This window comes from Carassius carassius, chromosome 34, assembly GCF_963082965.1.
Source record: "Carassius carassius chromosome 34, fCarCar2.1, whole genome shotgun sequence".
Lineage (NCBI taxonomy): Eukaryota > Metazoa > Chordata > Actinopteri > Cypriniformes > Cyprinidae > Carassius > Carassius carassius.
In genome coordinates, this window is record NC_081788.1 from 14,914,226 (window position 1) to 14,936,646 (window position 22,421).

At 37.9% G+C, this 22,421-nt stretch overlaps 1 pseudogene; it reads left to right on the forward strand.

Annotated features, from left to right (window-relative positions):
- The window catches only part of LOC132114929 (aminopeptidase O-like), a 77,732-nt pseudogene that overhangs the window by 14,994 nt on the left and 40,317 nt on the right, over positions 1 to 22,421 (forward strand).

Sequence of the window (22,421 nt, forward strand, 5' to 3'; positions counted from 1 at the left end):
GAACACCTTAGCAACCACATAGCAACGCTTTAACGTCACAGCGGCTTTTTGTTCAGGAAAAGTGAAGATTTAGTTCATTACAGTTTTTCTGAATAAGCTCCACTAGTCAGAGGTGGAAAGAGTACAAAAATATTCTACTCAAGTAAAAGTACCATTACATTAATGAAATTTTACTTAAGTACAAGTAAAAGTACCAGTCTAAAAATCTACTCAAGTAAAAGTAAAAAGTAGCTCATTTAAACTTTACTCAGAGTAAAAATTACTTAGTTACATTTTAACAGTGGGAGGGAGTCAAAAATGGGACAGGCCAAGGGTGTCAAACTCAGTGTCACGAAGGGGATTCAAGAAACACGGAGAGATCCAAATGCAGGTATGCGGTTTATTTAGGGGCAATCCAAAAAGCATAAACAGTCCAGGCAGGGTCAAAACCAGAATATCCAAACAACATGAAAACAGACAATAACACACGGCAAGGGCAAGACTACGGAAAGCATGAAACATACACAAGGACTCCGTGACACAGACTCAGACAGACCGGGTATAAATACACAAAAGGATGATGGGGAAACAGGAGACAGGTGGGAAACAATCAATTACCTAAACAAGGAGGAAGGTGACCAAATAAGGAGACAGGAAGTGATAAGGTGACAGACACCATGAGAAAGGAGGACATCTAGTGGAAACCCAGGGACACAACCCAGACACTGTGACACTCAGTTCCTGGAGGGCCACAGTCCTGCACACTTTAGATTTAACCCTAATTAAATACACCTGATCCAGCTAATCTAATCATTTAGGTTTATTTGAAAACTACATGTCATGATATGTGTGCTGGAGCAGGGTTAGAACTAAACTCTGCAGGGCTACGGCCCTCCAGGAACTGAGTTTGACACCCCCGGGATAGGTCTACTAATCTCAAACTAGTTGTTTTTAATTAAAGGAATCAGTTATTTAGAATAATAAAGCATTTGGGCTGTTACCAGGCAAATCAGTATCAACAAACCCATCTTTTAATGCAGAAGATTCATTGGAAGTGGCATTTAGATGTACTACACTGTTTAGTGCAGGACAAGAATGCATTTAACCTGCATTTACAAATGCATGAATAATGTTTTGATATACAAGACATAAAATGTTGAATACTCATTTGAAATGATAAGAAATTAATTATTTAAAAAAATCAAAAGATACTTTAAATGTGAAATTAAAATGGCCAGTATGTGTCAGCAAGTCACTGTTAATAAGTGAGTCATTGCGATTGAACCGAATCATTTAAACGGTTGATTCATTCAGGAACGAAACACTGTCACGTTGCTCAGAGACGCAAAACTGCTTTGGTGGCTGTGTTTGGAATTATTTTCTGTTGTAGAAATAGAGCTAAAAGGCAATATGGTGTCTAAAACGCAAGTCTCTTAATTAACTTGTTTACTGAACTGTTATATATATATATGTATGTATATATTCATGATGATTTTTGGAGGAAACGATGGCATTCTTTGTGTGATTTTGATTTAATATATGAAATTATATAAATATGTGAATTTTCTGCCCCTATATCTTCAATTTTGTGATCATTCTAAATGCATTTTAGGAGACTGAATCACACAGTGAAAGAACGCAATATAAATGCGCGCGCACATCATTAAAACAAAAATAGCACACTCCTCACCACGGTCTTTTTGGCTAATTTGTGCAAAACCTCTTGCTAAAATGTCAAAGCTTCATTTTAACCACCAATGCAACGATGCAATTATTTAGCTTACCTCTACATTCTTGTGAAGAGTTGATGTCTTGTCGAGATTTTATAAGCTGCTAGTTTGGTCTTCCTAGGCAAGTACAGCTTACACTGTATAATAGAGCATACATATGGCCAGGGGTTCACTTCATTTCCTTCGAGTTCAACTTCAGAATATGACGGGGTTTCGTTTTCAGCGGTGTCTGCACCACTAACGCCTGTTTTGTCCGTCTGCATCTTTCTTGTGATTTTAGCGCCAGTTTGCCCTCCTGCCCATTATGCCGTAGTTTCCAGGGAGCGATTTATTTTTTTTATTTTTATTTTTTTTACTCAGTAATTAATGTGTTTTAAAATGTAGCGAAGTACAATACTTCAAACAAAATATACTTAAGTAAAAGTAAAATTACAGATTTAAAAAATTACTTTAAAAAGTATTAGTACACAAAAAAGCTACTCAATTACAGTAACGCGAGTAAATGTAATTCGTTACTTTCCACCTCTGCCACTAGTGGAACTATCAGACAGAAAATATTTTTCTCATCTCCATAGACTATATCTCCATATATGGGAAGACATCTGTCCCTTTTCCCTCATTTCTTTGTGGAATTCGACAGCGTAGACCTGCTCTGGGGGCACATGCTCACAGAGATAAGGCATTAGAGCATGATCAATCATACTGCTCTTTATCACGATCAAATCTGTGACACAAAGAAGCAAACAAAAGCAGGTTATGATGGCTAGAAAAATACTGCACACATATAGCTGCACGCCCATTTGTCTGCAAGAAAATAAAAGTATAAAAAAACTTGCTGTTGTCTAGTTAGTGGCGCCTGAGTATTGAGTATTCTCTCTTTACAAGAGCCTTTTATTGGCAAGACCAGTTAATCTCCCAAAGAAGATCAATAGTTTTTAACCGAGGTCGTCATCACACGCAGAGACGCCCAGCACTCAAAGCTCTGTTTGTCTCTCGCAATCTACAGCACCTTTGACCATAGGAAGGAAACACTCCATTGGCCTGAGTCGTGAGAACGAACTGATGCTTAAAAACATCAAAAGAAAAAATAGAATATTTAAAATTGTCATTTTATGTAATGATTCATTGGTAACTCAACATTTCTCAAATTTGATTGGCTTGTCTGTGTTTGCATGTTGAAGACAGACTGTCTGGGATTTAGTGACTCTGTATGGAGGTTACAAAGAGTAGGCGGCGACAAATAACAGTCTATATGAGAAAGTCATTAAATAATTCATTCAACCTAATTATTCAAAACACAAATTCATCCAGGAGCAAAATCCGGGCTGGGTCCCAAATCATATTTTCTCTTAGTTGGTACTTATTTTGAATATGAACTTACTTTGTGACCACTGAAATGTATGATCTATATAGTATGAATGTGTGTAATATAAATGTAATCTGCATTTATATTGTAGGGAAGTATACATATATGGATGCAGACAAATGAGTCACTGAATCATTAACTTAACTGATTTCTTCAAAAACACTGATTTATTCTGGAACTAAATGTGCAGCTGCAATTCTGCTTTGACTTGGTTTGGAACTATTTTCATTTAATTGATGTTTCATTACAAAAATTTACACAATGTAACTGCCAACATTATTTCTAATAAAGTAAGATACTCAATATAAGCTTATTTATTGAACTGTTATCTTAAAACAAAGAAGTTAGTGGTAAAAAATGCCTTGTGTCTCGTGACTTAACAATCTTACACTTATCTCAGTGTGCACTTACTGTATGCACCGAAGAGCTATAAAGAGGGAGCATTACTGTAATCTATGGTGCTGCGCACAGAGAAGCTATCAGGGACGTAATGGTTACATGAATGCAATTGTTTCCACATTTAGTAAATTGTTAGGAGGTCTTAATGTATGCTGATGTAAGTGTAAGTGTCCTGTGCAGAGCACTGCAGATGCAGCACTTTGCCTTGTAATACTATAGTCACAGATTCATGTGGTGTTTGTGTTTTTGCATATGTTTGTGTATCTGCACACAGGCCCAGTAAAGAGAAAACAGGGGAAGTGAGCGAGTCTGGTGCATCAGTAGTGAAACTACCCTCAACCCAGATAAACCCTTCATGCAGGTGCACCATCTGAAGGTACGTCTGAAAGCTCAAAGCGCAGAGTCCTCTGGGACATCTGGAAGATTTGAATAATGTAGATTTGCTCTCTCTCTTTTTCTCTCAGGGCTTCTTCCTCTTGAAGTTTCTGGCTGATCAGGTTGGTGAGGAGAAGTTCCTGCACTTCTTTAAAGTGTTTGTGCAAAGATTCCATGGGCAGCTCAGTCTGTCTCAGGTGAGCTTGTCCTGCATGGGAGATGTCTCTTCATTTAGACAGAATTCAGATGTTGCTGTTGGACGGCATCTGTCTATTTTGGCCAGTGTTTCAATCTCACCTTCATTCCATCAGCTTGTGTTAGTGAAAGAATGCACCAATTCCCTTAAGGGTGTTATGCTTAACTTGATTTGAGACAGAGATTTTTGACACTTGCATTCAGGGTCCAAAATGAACACTCACCTAGCACCAAATGAGAGTTAATATAGCTTTTGGTTAATATAGAAAACAGATAATAGCTTTTTAGTGGTAACTTCATTAGAATTTGCGAAATAATACATGTAATGAATCAGATCTTTTTTTCCACCTCCAGACCTAGTATTTTTCCACTTTTTTTTTTTTTAAGAATTTTAAAAACCAACTGAACCAAGCTAACTACCTACAAGTGAATCACAACATTACAAACTCTTATTTAAAGCGAAATAGTATTTAAAAATCTGATGAGAAGGCAAAGGTACAAAACTGTGAACTTCATGAGTGAGAGATCTATAATCATGTGAAGCATTGCAAATGACATAATCAAAATAAAATGACGAATGAGTATAACAATATTGAAGTAAAGATGAAGAATATACAAATATTAAAGTAGTTTGAGAGTGCAGAGAGACTGAGGGTATCACAGTAGGTCTGTCATTAAAGGTCCAGTTCTTTGGTATCCCATGTTATAAACTTTAGTTAGTGTGTAATGTTGTTGTTAGAGTATAAATAATATCTGTAAAATTCTAAAGCTCAACGTTCAATGTCGAGCGAGATATTTTATTTAACAGAATTCGCCTACAAAAAAACTACCAGTTTGGACTACATCCCTCTAGTTCCTTCAGTAATGAAGTCATTAAAACTGTTTTTTGACTAACCTCCGCCCACAGGAATACACAAAAAAGGGGGCGTGGCCTTGTTGCGCTCCGACGGAGAAGAGGAAGAGCTGCGTTTGTGTTTGTCGCCATGTCGTCGAAACGCTGTTATTTTCATCTCTGGGTACAATCACCTTTGTTTGGCCTTCCCAGGGACGCTGTACTTGGAGATTAATGGTTACAATTTATGTTTAACTCGGTTCCCGAAAATTATTATCCACATGTAAAACTATGTGCAGCACATTTTGCCGAGGACAGCTTCCTCAATTTCAATCAGTTTAATGCCAGATTCGCACAAAGATTATTCTTGAAAGATGGAGCAGTTTCCTCTTTGTCTGGAGAAGGTGTTGTTTATGGACCACAACCGGTAAGTGTATTTTATTATTTAAGTTGGTGCGTTTAACAGTTTTTGTAACTTATTACACAAAACGCAACGCTGTTTAACTTTGTTAACTAGATGTTAGGGCTGTGCAAAAAAATCGAATGCGATTTTCATGCGCATCTCGTCAGTAAAAACGCTCCTGTGATTATACTGTAAGTACATATCCAGCACGTGCGTTCTTTTACTGTCTATGGTTCAGATCAGAATTGCCAGGTTTTCAAAACAAATCCTGCCCACTTGCTTCTCAAAACTACTCCAAAACTAGCCCAGTCACGTTTCCAGGAGGGTAGCGTGCTCTAAGCTGCTGTCGAATCACAACACAGGAACCGCTGGCCCAATCAGAACTCGTTACGTATTTCTGAAGGAGGGACTTTATAGAACAAGGAAGTCATCAGCCCATTTTTATGACAGTGAAAACAGCGGTATACAGATAGTTGAATTGTGTGAAAAATACTGTGTTTTTTTACACGCGAAACATGAATACTTATATTGCACACTGTAAACACAATCAAAGCTTCAAAAAAGCACGAAAAACGGGACCTTTAAAGGTTTATAAGTTATTGTTAATAATCAGTTTTAAATGAAAAGGTGGGATTTTTACTTCCCAAACCCGACATATGCACTCTATTGTCAGGTACGGCCAAAAGTTAATTTTAGAGTTTCTTGGAGAATAATGTAGAAATAAAGTATGAAATTAATATTTCAGTTTTTCTTTTAAACACTGTAGGCCCTGTTTGAAGTTTTGATATCCACACACTGCTTTCCATTCACACTGTATTCTGTCTCTTGTAGGATTTCCTGCGGACACTCTTGGACACATTTCTCGCACTAAGCAGGTATGATGGAATGGTATTAACATTGACTGTTCAAAACACATGCTCTTTAGTATCACATTGAACTCATCGGCTGCTCTGCCACTATTAGCATTGGGAACTTTGAGTTGGAGGTATTTCGCTAAACCAAACCCTGCAGGAATCTTTCTTCTCCAGCTCAACCTCAAACTGTTTTTACACTGGTTCTTTTGCCCAAACTCACCCATCATTTTATCAAATATTTACTGTATTTTCCTTTTTCACTGTCTCATCATTTACACGTTGACATAATGTTGTCATTAAAATGACCCAAAGATGTATTATATAGAAGAAATATGAAGAGGCTTCTTTGCCCTCCATAATATTTTTGTGCTTAATGGCCAGTGAGAAGCCTAAAGTAGGTCTGGTGTGGGTCTTTTTCTTGGTGAATGATAGAAAAACAGTATCCAAACTGCTGTCGGTTCCTTTAGCTGCTTTTCAGCATGATTTTGAACTGACTAACTGCAATGCTAGGACAAAACACAAAATTCACCTCTCAGTAAGTTAATAATATAATCGGCAATGTCTTTAATTTAGATATATCAAAATATCAGATCTGTGCATTAGGCCCTGCTGTGTAAATTGAGTTATGTCTTGTTAATGTTAGTCATGTAACAATACTGGGGAAAAATCACTTACTGCTCTTATTCAATTCTTTATTAATGACTGTTTGCTTCAAACAGTATTTATCAATTGAGAAATATGTGGAGTAACTACCATTTTTATTTAATTATTTACATTAATTGTAATTATTATTTTTGCTATTTAACTTAGTTAATATAAATGTTTTTGTTCAGGATTTTAGTTTTATTTTTGTATCGACAGTCGTGAAATTTCACTGTTTCGGCTTCTGAAATATTGGTATCATGGCAAACTGTAAAACAATCAGCTCTTTGCATTCATTCATTCTCTCTATTACCTACGATGTTCACGCCCCCCCCCCCCCCCCTTATCTCTCCTCTTCTGTTTCTTCTGTCGCTCTTTTGGTTTTGTGTAGTCTCCTTTTGCTCATTAAGGCCTAGCCACTGGCTGAAGATTGATGGAATTACATTAAACTGAAAGGTAAGGGCGTTCAATATTTGTGTCTGCTTCTCAGAAATGTAAACATTCATGGCGGCACAACACTGGAACAGCAGATTGATGTGGTGAAACAATCACAGATGGGCCTCCTTGTGTCAAATCAAAGACAAATCAACTGTTCTTCCTACAGTACACCACCTCCCAGTTAATGAAGTCCATGGCAGCTTCTGTTAATGTGCACCTAATTTGTTTTAGATACCTGTGCTTTACTTTGATCCTTTTTTTTGGTATCTGTTTATTTTCTTTGTCAATTAATAAAGTTTTCTTATGCTGGATAAAATAAATGGACGAGGAAATCCTATAATCTTACATTAAAGAGTAAACTGAGCCATTTGTACTTTACAGACCAGAATATAGTATAAGCTTGGGGTGGGCTCAGGCCAGTAACCAACCACGTAGTAACCACCCAGAACACCCTAGCAACCAAACACAGACATAGCAACATGCTGCAAGTGCAAACCACTAACCTTCATGCAGGAGAGTTTTGCATGGGCAGTGTAAGATTTGACTATAGTTTCAGTAACTACACTGACAAAAAAATAATGGTTTCACAAATAATTACAAAGAAACTGCAAATAACGCATTGAATAAAAAAGACTGAGATAGTATTTTCTTGTTAAACATACTCCAGTAAGCTTTGGTATCAAGTTATGTTATCGTGTAGTGTCATCAAAATAATACAAACAAAGGGACAAATCATGTTTTACACTTGAAGGACATCACATATTCATGTATTATGATTTTACTTAAGGTTATATGCCAGAAACTATGGTTCCTATTATGCATTTTTAAAGAGGTGTTGATTAATCATTGGAGCACTGATGCAGCATGCTTTCAAAAGCTGTTCTTCCATTTTTAAGTGAGTTAGAAGGTATTAAATGCACATATATAACAGCGCGACTAATAAGAACAGAACATTTTTTACATTCTTAAAGTGTTTACAGGTTCCTTGGATTAGCATTGATGCTTCATTAAAGGGATAGTTCACCCAAATATTTAAATGTAATGTTTATCTGCTTACCCCCAGGGCATCCAAGATGTAGGTGACTTTGTTTCACTTGGTCACTTTGTAGAACACAAACTGAGATTTTTAAGTCAAACCGTTGCAGTCTATCACTCTTATAATGTATATGAAAGGGAATCACGGCTAAAACATACAATAAAAAAAAGAAAAAAAAAAAGAAAGAAAAAGAAACAGACAAACAAAACCAAAATAAACCCTGTGGCTCGTGGCGATACATTTGATTGACTACAACGGTTTGACTTAAATATCTTCATTTGTGTTCTACTGAAGAAACAATGTCAACTACATCTTGGATGCCCTGGAGGTAAGCAGATAAACATCAATTATTCATTTTTGGGTGAACTATCCCTTTAAATCAATCTCAGCGTGCATTTGCATATTTGCTTGTAGAATGAGCCTTGCTTTTATTCCGCAACAACACGCCGTGGCATGACAGTGCTGTTATTTAGTAATCACAGTCCAGTGAGCTTAGTGATTTGCTTTGACACTCAGGGCTTTTTCTCTTTGATGCTGAGATGGAAATTTCCACCCTTTCATTTGTCATCACTTAAATGTGCTCAACTGTTGTGTCAAAGGGCCACATGTGTTAGAGACGGGTTATTCCTGTCTGAGACAGTCCATTAGTTGATTATATGTGCTTTTTGTTTGTGTGTGAGTGCATGCATGTGTCTGCACTCTTGCATGTTAACAAGATTGATATGAAGTGAGTGGGGAATGACTTCAATTACAGCCAGAGAAAAATACTTTGAGAGGAGAAAAGAAAAGTAAATCTGTACTCTGTTGTCACAAGGGTTATGCACCATTCAGAGTTCAAATCTAATCATGCCCTTATTCATCCACAATTTGAACCCCAAACTTCTCCCAAATAGGAGAAAAATGGAAAAGTACTGGGAGGTCTCCTACTATACAATATTGTTACTCCACTTTTTTGAAATGCATAGTTTTTTACAAAGCTCATCTGTCTGAAAAGCAAGGTGTGCTCTGATTGGCCAGCTATCCAGTGCATTGTGATCGGCTGAATGCCTCAAGTGTGTGATGGAAATGTTATGCCATTGCCACACTGTGATAGTGTTGTGCCAGTTCATACTTAAAAAGAACTAGCTCAAAGTTCAGTTCACACAGAGGATAATGAACTAGTTCATGTTCATAGTTCTTTTTTTTTTTAAATGAACTAAGTTCACATATCTAAAAACGAACTAGTTCACGTTCATTTGTTAAATAATTTTTAAGATAGGCCACTAACTTACTCAATAGAACCTCTTTACCATCCAATACCAGCTACAAATCACTGCCACTCCAAAACTAATCAAAATTATTGTACCAATAAACAAGAGACAATTATTTATACATTTCAAGCTTTGTGTATTTGATGTATTTGTCATGTCTGTGTGAGGCATACACTGAGTTTCGTTAAGTTAGGATGTGCTCTAGTTGACGTGCAATGCAAGTGAGCGTGCGGGCACCTCCGTTATATTTGTTTCGTTGGCCTATTCATTAAATACAGGCAATTGGTTGATGAAAAGTTGATTAAAATTAAGATAAAATTTATACAAAACGAAATTCACTTTAAAGAAAGGCTTTCTATAACAACTTCAACGGTCAAAATCATGTCTGACCCGCTCCATGTCTCATATTGCGCATCCTATCTTACTCGGTCGTGCTGTTCACTTTTCATAAATCAACATAAATGGAAAAAAAAATAACATTATAATATTTTAACAAAATGAGACGCGCTTTTTTTAATGGCTACAACAGTATAGTATGCCTACATAGCCCACTCTCTATTTGTACAAATTTCTGCACATTAATTTAATTCTGAATTTTGCACACACAAGTTTAAAGGCATTTGTTCAAATCAAGTTCACGGATAATTGTGTCACGTTCGGTGTTACAAGGAAACACGGAGAGGGAACCAATTGCAGGTAAGTCATTTATTAAGGGGTAATCCAATGGGGTAAACAGTCCAGGCAGGGTCAAAACCAGAGTATCCAATAAACCAGAAAACAGACAAGAACACACGGCAAGATCAAGACTACGGATTAACTTTAACATGAGACATTAAACAATGACTCCGTAACACAGACTCAGACAGACCGGGTATAAATACACAGAAGGATAATGAGGGAACAGGAGACAGGTGGGGAACAATCAATTACTCAACAAGGAGGAAGGTGACCAAATAAGGGAACAGGAAGTGATAAGGTGACAGACACCGTGAGAAAGGAGGACACCTAGTGGAAACCCAGGGAACACAACCCAGACACTGTGACAAATTGTGCGTGCATTTATTAGCCTAATCATTATGATACTAAAATCCTAACAAATAGGCTATGCTATGTACAAAAAATCAGATGAGCCCATAATATGAACGGTTAAGCATTTTCCTCCCATAGAAAACCATTATAAGAACGCTTAATGTGGCTTAATGTAGATTAGAATGTCCCCTTATTATGTCGAAATAACAAGATATCAATGCTAGGCTACTGTGTCCACCGTGGTCTCCTTTTTGATCAGCGGAAACGATTTTTGCTTGTTTGGGATCTGACTGTCCAGCGTATTTGAAAAAGTTAAGCAAACTTTCCTGTCTTTTTGAAATTTTTCCCCTGCGTGAAACGATCGAGGCTAACAGCAATCTCAACTAGTACAACAAGCGCGCAAGTCATGTTTCACAAACATTGAACACTACACAAAAGTTTTTATTTTTTATTTAGGCAATTAATTTTAGTGACACAGGAGGTGCCAGATCCAATGTCGGAGGTGACGGAACATGTTCCGGCTCAAATTAAGCCCTGGTAAAACCTGACTTTTCAAATGAGCGTGAACGTGAACTGCCCGTGCTGTTCATTTCTGCCAGAGTGAGCGCCGCTCTCGTTCACGTTCATTGTATGAAAAGTGATTCGTTCAGTTCAGCGTACGGCGAAAATATGAACGCGTTCAGTGAACGTCGTTCATTGAACGCGTTCATGCACAACACTGCACTGTGATCCGTCTCCCGGTCAGAACACTGGCACGACAAGATAAAAACAATAAAACCCATTACAAACAAGCCATTTGTTGAATCCAGTGGGGACATAATTACAGATTATAATAATTTATACTGTCTTTTTACACGTTGTGTTGTATCGCCCCGCATAAACATAAAACCATGTCTGCATTTGTGATCGGAGAAACAAGCGCTACTCTACACTGCTCAAAACTTGCATTTGAATCATCAGTGGCAAATCCTTTAAATATGTAAACGTTTTTACAGGCTGTGAGTCAGAACAGCCGGGACTGTAGTCTACTCTCCCAGAATCAGAAAACAGTCCTCCATAAAATGGGCTGCACACATTTGAATAGTTAGGATAAACTGTTCCGGAACAGTTATGTCCTCTTTTGGAAGGCCAAACAAAGTATTTTTACTTTCACAATGAAACGGCACCTCCACAACATGCTGCCGGTGGCAACAGCAAGAATCAAAGTTACCCCTTCTTTCTTTGCTTGAACATTTGGGTGGCATTATACAAATCTTCCCACATTGTGACTTAGACATGTGGGGACGTGTTTAAATAAGGGGTTTTAGGAGGGCGTGAACGAGTCTAAACTTTTATTAAGAATATCTCTTTGAGTTTGAGACTTTAGTCTTTGCAACTTTAGGGATCTTTTCTATTCAGGAACAGCTTGTAACACTCCAAAGATAAAGGAAACGTTCCAGTTCAACATCCTGTGCCATGTGGCCAGTTTAATGGCATGTGGCATGTGGCCAGTGCCAACTTGTGAATTGAAAGGGTGCAAAATTCTCAATTTTGAACTTTGCCCAACCCAGATACTTGCATTGCATCTAGACTTTTTGCTAAGGTTGCTTTTAAATTTGAAAGATTTTCATGAATTTAAAAGTCCAAAGTCCTTGATTTCTTTCAATAATTGCTGAATGTCTCACTTTTCTCTTTCAGACAAGGCATCACACTTGAAATCTTCTTTTCAAACTGGTTAGATACACCTGAAAGGCCAAAGGTAAGAAGAAGAAGGCTAAGATCTATTTCAAGCCAAATTAAAAACTCTGAGTAAAAGCAGGCTTGTTACACAACATGTAAAAGATGTAGTGGTGTTACCTCTCATGCCTGTCACCCAGAATGTAAAACCGTTTTTAATCTATTTCCTCTTGAGCAATAAAACATAGAGCACTTGCATATACAGTATCTCTCGTGGACTGACACATGGCATGAAAGAAGCAGCTTCCCTCCTGCTTTAAGATCCATTTAAACTCTCAAGCATTTCTAAACTGGGCTGCCATGAGCTCTTAAACAATTGATGACTAATACGAAATGGTAAATCTGTGTTTTAAGTTTAATATTAGGGGTGTAACGGTACGTGTATTCGTAACGGACTGTTTCGGTACAGGGCTTTCGGTACAGTGCACGTGTTTACCGAATGACCGAATGCAATATTTTGTTTGCGGAACATAGGTACATTTTCGTGTTTCCAAACGAACATATTAAGTGTCAGAAGTCTCCGCGTTCAGCGCAAATCCCGCCCTGCAGCTGATTCTAAGGCCGGTGACACACTGGCTGCGTGGCCTGTGCGTGGCGTTTCTGCTGCGTGTAAGTTGTGTGACGGCTGCTTCACGTTTTCTGTGTCTTTACACACCAGAATCGTGCCTGACGTGGCGCTGGCACGCTGCTGCTACTGTAGGTGACATAGAGGGAGGCCGCCGACAGACCAGGATCTTGTCTTCAGGACAACAATATCCAGGGTGTGATTTGTGAAAAAAAACAGAGGGGGGATGTTTTGTAACATTTTAATTCATAAAAATAAATCATGAGAACATGAACTAGATGACATCATGCGCTAATTAGCATATTTATGACGTAAGTGCACTTTAATTTAGCCATTTAATTAAATTCTCAATAAAACTGTTTTTATTACTATATTTTAATGTTTCTGTTGTCAGACAACGGAATGAATATTATAATGACTGAAACACGGTCCATTTAGACTACATAACCAGCTCTCAAACATTAATCTGCACTAATGAAATCAAATACACATATGATGAAGTCAGTGGTTGTGCTGTGACTGATGTCGGCTATACTTGCTTGTAAAATAGAATTAGAAGCAACAGAATATCTTTTTTTTTTTAACTGAAAGTGCTGTTCCTCTCTGCGCTCGCTGAACTCTCGCAGAAGCACAGCGAGAGGCTCGCGCTGGGAAAGATAGACCTCGCGCTCGTGCGGCAGCACCAGAGAGTCTCAAAGACTAAATAATGATTGCTCGAAAAGTCGCTAGATTTGTCGCTAGTCGCATTTTTGGAAAACAAAGTCGCTAAATCTAGCGACAAGACGCCAAGTTAGCAACTCCACTGCCCAGCGGACCGGCTTCAACCGTGTAACCAATCAGATAGCGCCGTGGGTGGGACATTGAGCAAGTCTGCAGAGTGGTGAATACAGAGAGCCAGCCAAAGTAGCACATTTTAAAATAAAATTGACTTTAATCAAACCACGGATCCTTGATAAGTTTTGTGATCCGTCTTGCCACTAGTGTAGTAGCACTGATCACTTTGAGGGGGGGATAAAAATAATTAAGCAGAGGCAGGGATACATTGACCAGAAAGGTCAAATTCCCCACGGCAAATCGCACCCTGACAATATCTATACTTCATGTTGAGCATAAATATAAAACCTACTGATAAAGGACACCATCAACAGTATTGACGGCAAAATAGACTATGTTTGACAGGTGCAATATGCCAGTGTGTCACCGGCCTAAGGTTTTCAAAAGGCTTCACACGAGTGTGAACATCACTACAACTAGGAAAAAAATGATTGTAATTCAAACGCAGCTCCCGTCGGCATTTAAACAGACCTTTGCTCTTAATTCCGATCGGTCCAACGCAATAACGAAATCTGAGCAGGTCTAAAAACTGAAAGTGTTGATGCTGCACTTTACACTTTTGAAAAGTTATATATATTTTTTAAATATGAGCATGGGATTGGTAATGCTGCATTATAATCATAGTTATTTATTCATATTTTTCATTATATTTTATTATATGATATTGGTTTGAGACTGAGAGTATTTTATTTAGTGGAGAACTTTGCAGCAGTATTTTATTTCTTATTCTTTTTTTTATTTTATATATATTTTATTAAAAAGTATTTAAAAAAAGGTGTAAACAAATTGTTAAAAAAAGTTTATAGTAATAAACAACCTGCAGTTTAATGTTTGCATTTCTTTCCCTTACTGTACCGAAAATGAACCGAACCATGACTTTAAAACTGAGGTAGGTACCGAACCGTGATTTTTGCGTACTGTTACACCCCTATTTAATATAGGATTTAGTAATCATTTTACAGTTTGAACGATGATTTAGTTGTGAAAATATCATGATTCCAGCAAATACTGTGGAGGCTGTGTATGTGGAATCTACTCTGTTGAATGAAGATCTTTTTTTACATTAAGAATTGTTTGTTTTATAATAACCAGTGAAGACAACAAATCCGTTCATCCGTTCCGTTCATCCATCCTGAGTCTACGTCTCAAAGAAATGCATTCAAACATCCATCTCTCTCCCTTCCAGCACAGTTTGTCTCAGTTTTGTGCTTGATTTACACTCATTCGCCAACTAGACTGACGTGCGGTGCCATTTTCTTTGACGCCGCCATTAGATCTAATGACGCGTAGCTGCCAAAATCAACACTGGAACAGCACTGGTTTTGCTTTTGGATAAAATCCTTGTTTTTTTCTCCTGTTTGAAGCCATTGCTTTGACTTTAAAAATATGTTCTTCTCAAACGTTCATCTAAATAAATAATGACAGGAAATAGTTGAACCCCACAATAAAAAATTACAGCCACATACACACACATACAAAAGGGCAGGATGAGATTGGAACGGCGTTTTCTTTTTCATTGTGCTATTTTGTAAGATGGCAAACATTTGAGGCTGGGACAGTCTGAATCTCATGACCTTCCTTGACTCTGCTCGCTGTGAGTTGATGCTGAAAGGATATGCTCAGAGCAGCCTATCAAATCCCAATCCTAACGTGTACCTTTTGTACAGAAAAGCAAAGCAGCTTTCAGGTCATTAGCTGGGGTGCGCCTGTATGGCAGTACAAGACATTAGGCAAATTTAAGCTGGTTTTAGAGAACTAGAGCTTTGTTTCAAAACCTAGCACTCATCCCATTGCCTAAATAGGATGGGGGCTTCTAAGTCAGTAGTATCCTAAGTAAGTATCCTAGATGTCATGGAACCTCATTGGACAGATAAGGATAGCATATAGCAACTTACAAGTAGCACTCCACTCACGAGACTTGGCTTGCAGTTGATTTCAATTGAGTTTGATGTTAGCAAGTTGCTAAGCTAAAAGCGTAATGCTCTATAAATACATAATACATCCAAATAATGTTTAAAATAATCTATTTAAAAATATACTGATCTATTTTAATAATAATTTTTTAATAATGAATCCAATATTTTATTTAAAATGTTTAATCCACATCTCTCCCGCTTTCTCCACCATTTTGGATTTGTGTTATATTTAAAGTTTGTAGTTTATTACATTATATTTTGGTTTTGCCTTCTTCACAAAGGATACATGATTTAGAATTTCTTAAAAACAAGGATAGTTGACTTATCTTCTTCCAAACCTGTATAAATTTCTTCCAAAACCAAATTGGATTTAAATTTGACTTTCACTGAATGTACAAGAAATCATTTTTCAAAATACCTTTTGTGTTTTACAAACATCCAGTGCCACCATAGCGATCAGGTGCAAGCTCATGTCCAGTTATTTTATCACTCAAAAGAGGAGTGTGTGTGTATGTGTGTGTTTGAGGGATGGGTTTGAGAGTGCATCTTTGTCCAGCTCTTACTGTTTGAGTGTGTTTGTGTGCACGCTTGTATATAACTAGAACACAAAATGTAGTGCAGGAAAGCTTCTTTTCTTAAGAAAAAAGATTAAAAAAATATTTTTGAGGAAAAATAAATTGTCTATGAGTGACAAACTCGCTAGCAAAAGAGTAGCAATGAGCAACAGCTAATGAAACCCCATGTCTGCCCAACTGCTGTCTCATCAACATTTTTTGTGCCAATTGGTGTAAAAAATCGTCTGTAAGCCAATCCTTTGTGTTATTTGTTGACACGCGTTCATAAATCAGCACTTGTGTTGCTCTGTGTATGAAATTTGACTGAAAATTAGAAATTTAGAATCATAATTACAGTTGGCGAGGGGAATAATCTAATTTAATGTATAATAATTGTTGTTCATACAGTAGTTTGCTTTTAGTTGTGTAAAGTGTGTATTAACACTACTAAAAACAATAAGCTCGGCCTTTAACTGTGCAGAAGGTGATGACCTTCAGCTTTGTAGCATGTGGTTGACCTAAAAGAAAGTTATTTGATTTTGATGAATGATTACAAAGATGAATCGGTTTTGTTCATCAATGAATCATATCAAGCACAATAAGACCAGGAATGAGTATTAATAAAGTAGCAAGGATCAGATCATTTGACAGATGAGAAAATATATAAAAAATAAAAAAAAAACATCTCAAGTTCAGACAGAGAGCTGTGAGAGCAGTTAAGCACGTCTGTCATTGCTGTTGTGCCGCCAACACAAGGGCAACATCCCACTGTTAACTGTTCAACACTAATTTAGTTCTGAGCACGCCATGTTTAGGAGTTCGTACAGACGTACTAATACAGAAATAATACATTTACCGTATATACAGTCAGCGTGTGTGAGATGGGAGTTTGCAAGTGTGCCTACTTTACGAGTTTGGCAATGAGAGGGAGCTGATTGCAGTGTCTTGCAGGCGCACAAAGGCCTGGCTGTGCCGGGAATGAACCAGGCAATCTGGGCTGTAAAACTGCTATGTGTGGTATCCAAGTTAACAATGGCAGTTTGCAGCTCGAGAGTCAAATTCTGCTCTGCCCACTCTCCTTTCCCGAAAGTGCACAAGAGTCAATAAACACACATATATAGACATGCACACATTTCACAGACTTTTTTCTCTTTTCTCTTGGGGAAACAAAAATACATTTATTTAACTCTTAAAGGGGCTAATAAAGTCATGCATGCACATAAAGACACACTTTGTTGAGGAGAGGTGTGCTACATCTCTAAGCAATCTTAATTACAAATTTCGCCTAGCGGACAATAAACGGATGGAAAAATTCATAGACTGACTTTTCATAATTATATGTAGCCAGATTGGATTTTTTTTTTTGTAGAAATAAAGCTAAAACTATTATAATTGGAAAAACTGAAACTAAAAATGTTTTTATGACTTCAAAACTAAAACAAAAATTGAATGAATAATTCAATTATTAAATGATTAATTAAAACTAAGTTTAGTTTTACAAACATTTATTTTATATAATATATTATAACATTTTCACATTTTACAAAATTTTAATTATATTATTTAATTTAAAATATAATTCTTTGGAAGCAAAAAACTAAAATAAAAAACACACATACAAAATTAAATAAGGAATAAAACTAACCCTTATAGTGAGAAACTATTGCAAAATAGATTCAAAGAAAATCTGAATTATAGAACTATGATATCCCTTGTTCAAGTTACAAAACTACAACGCTTTAGGTCAGATAAACAGAAAGATTTTTGCAAATTTTTGCAAAGCAAAATTTTGCTGCCTGTCTGAACAAGACTTGAGGATGTGGGCTCTTTTTACCTGAACCAGTCAATAACCCTCTAGCAACCAATCGATCACAAGAAATGCCTTGGTGTCCAACCACAACACTCACTTTCTCTAGAAGAGGTGTAAAAATTCACTTGATAACAAAAATATTTTCAGAGCAGATATATTATTGTACAGTATATGAATATAGTAATACCTTATCTTGTTACTTGACTATTTTTTGATGGATAGGGGACATCATTGGGTCTGTTTTTGCTCCTCTTATCTCCCATGTTTCTTATTACCTGCGAGAGGTAATGTCAGCCTGTCTGTGAGATCCTGCCTTTGTGTTTACACACCTCTACGCACACACGGCTCATCAATTTTAAAGAGACAGTCCCTCTGAAAGCAGCGGCCCCGTGAGAAGTGTGTGTTCATGCTTGGGTGTGTGTGATGGTGAGAGAGACAAACGGCCCCTCCTCTGGGGGAGTCAACGCTGTTGATTACAATGAAGCTCCGCTCCCAGACCTTTTACTGCCGCTACTGCCGTCTGCTCCCCCACATGCACTCCTCATCTCTCTGCCTCCTCCTTTTCTCACTCGCTCCCCTCCTTTCTCTTTCCTCCCTCTCTCAGTGAGGGAAGGTATTCAGTGCGCCGACAGTGTGAGCTTTAATACGGTTAAGTGCAGTGCGAGCGTGCGGAAGATCTTGCAGGAGTCGCGAGCGAGGATCTTTAGAGGAGAACTTCATTTCAAATTAATATTATACTCGAGCTCCTGGTCGTAGAGCTTGCTGTGTTGAGTGGTTAGTTCCTTTCAAGGAACAAGTGATTCTCTCTCTCTCTCTCTCTCCACTCAACATTCTGCTGATCTCTTCTTCTTGTTCAGTGGCTGAGGGACGCCTGCTCAGAATGGTTGCGGACTCCAGCGGTGCAAGTAGTCAAAGGAGAGGTAGAGCACTTCTTTTAACTCTTAAAGCTCCCATTGAGCACCTGTTTATATCTTACTTCCTTTGCAGATTGATAGTTCTTTACTATATGACCTGTAGCACTTCGTATGCTTCATTCAAGAGGTCTTGGTAACTTTTACAACTGTAGATCTTCTGTTCTGAGAACGTCTTTGAGGATGTTTGTGGTTTGAACCGTCTTTATTGTGTAATTGTGGGTAGCATTTGCTATTACTTGTACCTGGAGCATCACTCAGTGGCTAAGAGAGGAAATCACACAGTTGGAAGGTGTATTTTTGGTTTGTGAAGTGAGAAGTGAAGGATTTTTACCCAGATGTTTTGTATTTAGTGTCTTTCAGTCAGTTTGAATGACGTCCTTCAGCTCAAAAACGATTGAATCGAGCTTGTATGTGCTAAGTGCATCATGTTTAACTATTTCACTACTAAGTGAAAATGTTGTGCGGCAGGTACTTTATGATGTCGTTGTCTCTCACAGCTTCTCTCTCTCTCTCTCTCTCTCTCTTTCTCTCCCGCCCTCCTCTGCCTCCTCTTCCGCAGGTTGCAAAATGGATTCACTTCAGTGGTTCTGGTGGAAAGGGCAGCAAGCGGAAAAGAGCAGGGCCCAAGGTTAACTTCAAAGAGGTAAGACCCCGCCAAGCAGGCTTTAAATAGATCTCATCCCACCCGTATGCCTTCCCTACATCTCTTCCTAATAATTTCCACAACAGTTCGGTCACTCCAGATTAGGAAACGTCCGTAGTTTTGCTTAATTATGCCTAACGAAGTCATCCAACTTCTGTTCCTCTCAAGTTGCTGTTTAAGAATCGCTTAAGATTGAACATAGTTTTGTTGTGAAGCAGGGCTATCAGATTTTCGTACGCTGATGATGTACTGGAGGACACAGAATGCTGGAGAAGGGCTCACACATACGCCCGTCTCGTGTGTCTGCCCCTTGGCCAGCTGACAACAGAAGATAGGTGGGGGAAAAAAATCAATGCACAAACTGAAATAGCAATGTGATTGCAGTGAGTCACTCCTTTAAGGTTTAGCTGCCAGGGAAGATACCTGTTGCTCATTCTGCATGAGTTTATGCGTGTGGATGAGCATGATGTTTTTGTGTATTCTTTTTCTCTCTGTGTTTATCGAAACTTCTAAGTTGTGCATACGTGTATACAGATTCCTCTGTAAGTCTTCACCCAAATTGTCAAACAGTTTGTCTCGCTGAAACTCATGCACATGTGGAATCTGCACGCCGACTGGCTGTACACCAAACAGTGCAGTCGAGCCTCTATTAAAGTATTTTCACAAATCAGATGGCAGAATTAGCTTCATAAACTCCACTGTGTGTGTGTGTCTTGCGTGTTTCATCTAGTGTGATTTAAGTTGTCATCTTCAAGTTTCTGCACTGATGTAATGTCTGCCTCAAGATCCTGTTTTTGTGGTGGGTGTGTATATTTGTGTCAGTGACTGGAGCTAAGAGGCTATTCTGTCTGAAAATGTCTTTGTGAAAGGACATTCTTAAGTGTCACGTTTTACAGCTGCTACCATCTGAAGATGTTAACCCTTACTGAAAGTATCGTGGTGTACAGTGATTGAGTATTCCGACAGACCATGGCATATTATATTTGTTTTTAGTTAAAACATAGTATATTATATTATTTTAGGATTAGGATCACTAAAAAAAAATTAAACAAAGTTCTGACGAATAATGCTATATATAAATGTTCTTTTTATGTCTGAACTTTTCTTTGTTTTAAATTATTCAAAATCCTTTCTTAGATTTAAATTATATTATTAAAAATGAAAGAAAAAGAAATGAAAGTCTAATAAAAAATTTCTTTAATTCTAGATATTCTAAGTATTTTGGATAATTTAACAAAAGTTATGATAAAAAAAAATATATAATGTTCTTCATTTTAAGTCATAACCACTTTTTTAAATGATACAAAATTCTACAACTTTTTTTATTTTTATTAATATAATAATATATAATCATTTTAAAGCTAGAATTTAGGATTTGTAATAATTCCAAAATAAATTACATGCAATTAAAAAAATTATATTCACTTTTACTTAAAATGGTTATAAGTCCTAACCGTAAGACTTTTTCTTGTTTAAATAAACAAGCTCTTTTGTTCTTTTTGGACCCTATTACTTACCATGGATGGAATGATTTCTCTATTCTTGTGCCACTTGCAAGTGAAGTGAAGTATGCGCTCACTGATTTAAAAATAAAAAGTGATGTGACATACAGCCAAGTATGGTGACCCATACTCAGAATTCGTGCTCTGCATTTAACCCATCCAAAGTGCACAAACAAAGCAGTGAACACACACCCGGAGCAGTGGGCAGCCATTTATGCTGCGGTGCCCAGGGAGCAGTTGGGGCTTCGGTGCCTTGCTCAAGGGCGCCTCAGTCGTGGTATTGCCGGCCCGAGACTTGAACCCCCAAAACCTTAGGGTTAGGAGTCAAACTCTCTAACCAATAGGCCACGACTTCCCCCATTTGTATTTATCATATAAAAAAATAATATTTTTGACCATGTTTTACAGCTGTTAACTGTGAAACCTTCCCAGACCACACCTCTCTGAACGAGTATGAAGCTCTCCGAAGCTCAGTCTTTCTGGCACCTGGCGAATTGACACATTGGTTACATGTAACTTCAGAGAATAGTGATGGGAGGTGTATATAGAGAAAGACAGGCCCATGAAAGAGAAGAAAGACCAATTACAGTCCAGTTGGCTGTGTACAATGACCAGGGCGGGGACAGAGGGAAAAAGAGAGAGAGTCAGCGATTGTTTGAAGTAGTGCCATAAAAGCCAACCTGAAAGGAAACACTGGTGACCCCTCCTCTCCTCATGCCCCCTTCCACTCCCCCTTGGCTCTTTCTAGGTGTATTTTATATTGCACATTCATGGACTTCAAAAGCAGGCACCCCATCCTCAGCTCACCCATAAATCAAGCTCAGGTTGGGCCCTTAAAGCGACTGAGGGGCGAGAGGAGAGCATGTGGGCCCTACAGGCAGTGCAACGAACGCTCTCTCATAGGTAATTACATCATAGGTAATTGGCACAGTTCAGGTCCAGACACCCCCCGCTAACCTCAGACTGAGATCAGGGTCACTTTAATGTGAAATGAAAGTTTTGGAGCGGAAAAGAATGAAGTTTTATTGCCTCCTATTTGAGCTTGTGTGTGTGTGTGTGTGTGCGTGTTTAGGGAGTTGCTGTGCTATATTAGCTACGCTTTGTGATAATGAGCTTCATTTTGCTCCATTTTCATCCAAAGCCAAGCTAATGAGAGAGCCTGTCTACACCAGCTAATCACAGAGACAGAGGGACCGACCTCTAGTACGCTCTCATACATTATCTAGCCTCCCACTTGGTTGATAAACATTATACATGGTGAAATATTGGCATTGAGCAACAGGTGTCCTGTTTGAAAGTAACTACTTTAGTAGACCAGATCCAAAAAGTACATTTATTATATTATATTATATTAGCCTATATGTAAGGGATAATCAACGGCTAGCTGTGCATTAAATGACTTGAATGGAGGCGAAGACGAAGAGGTTATTTCCAGCATT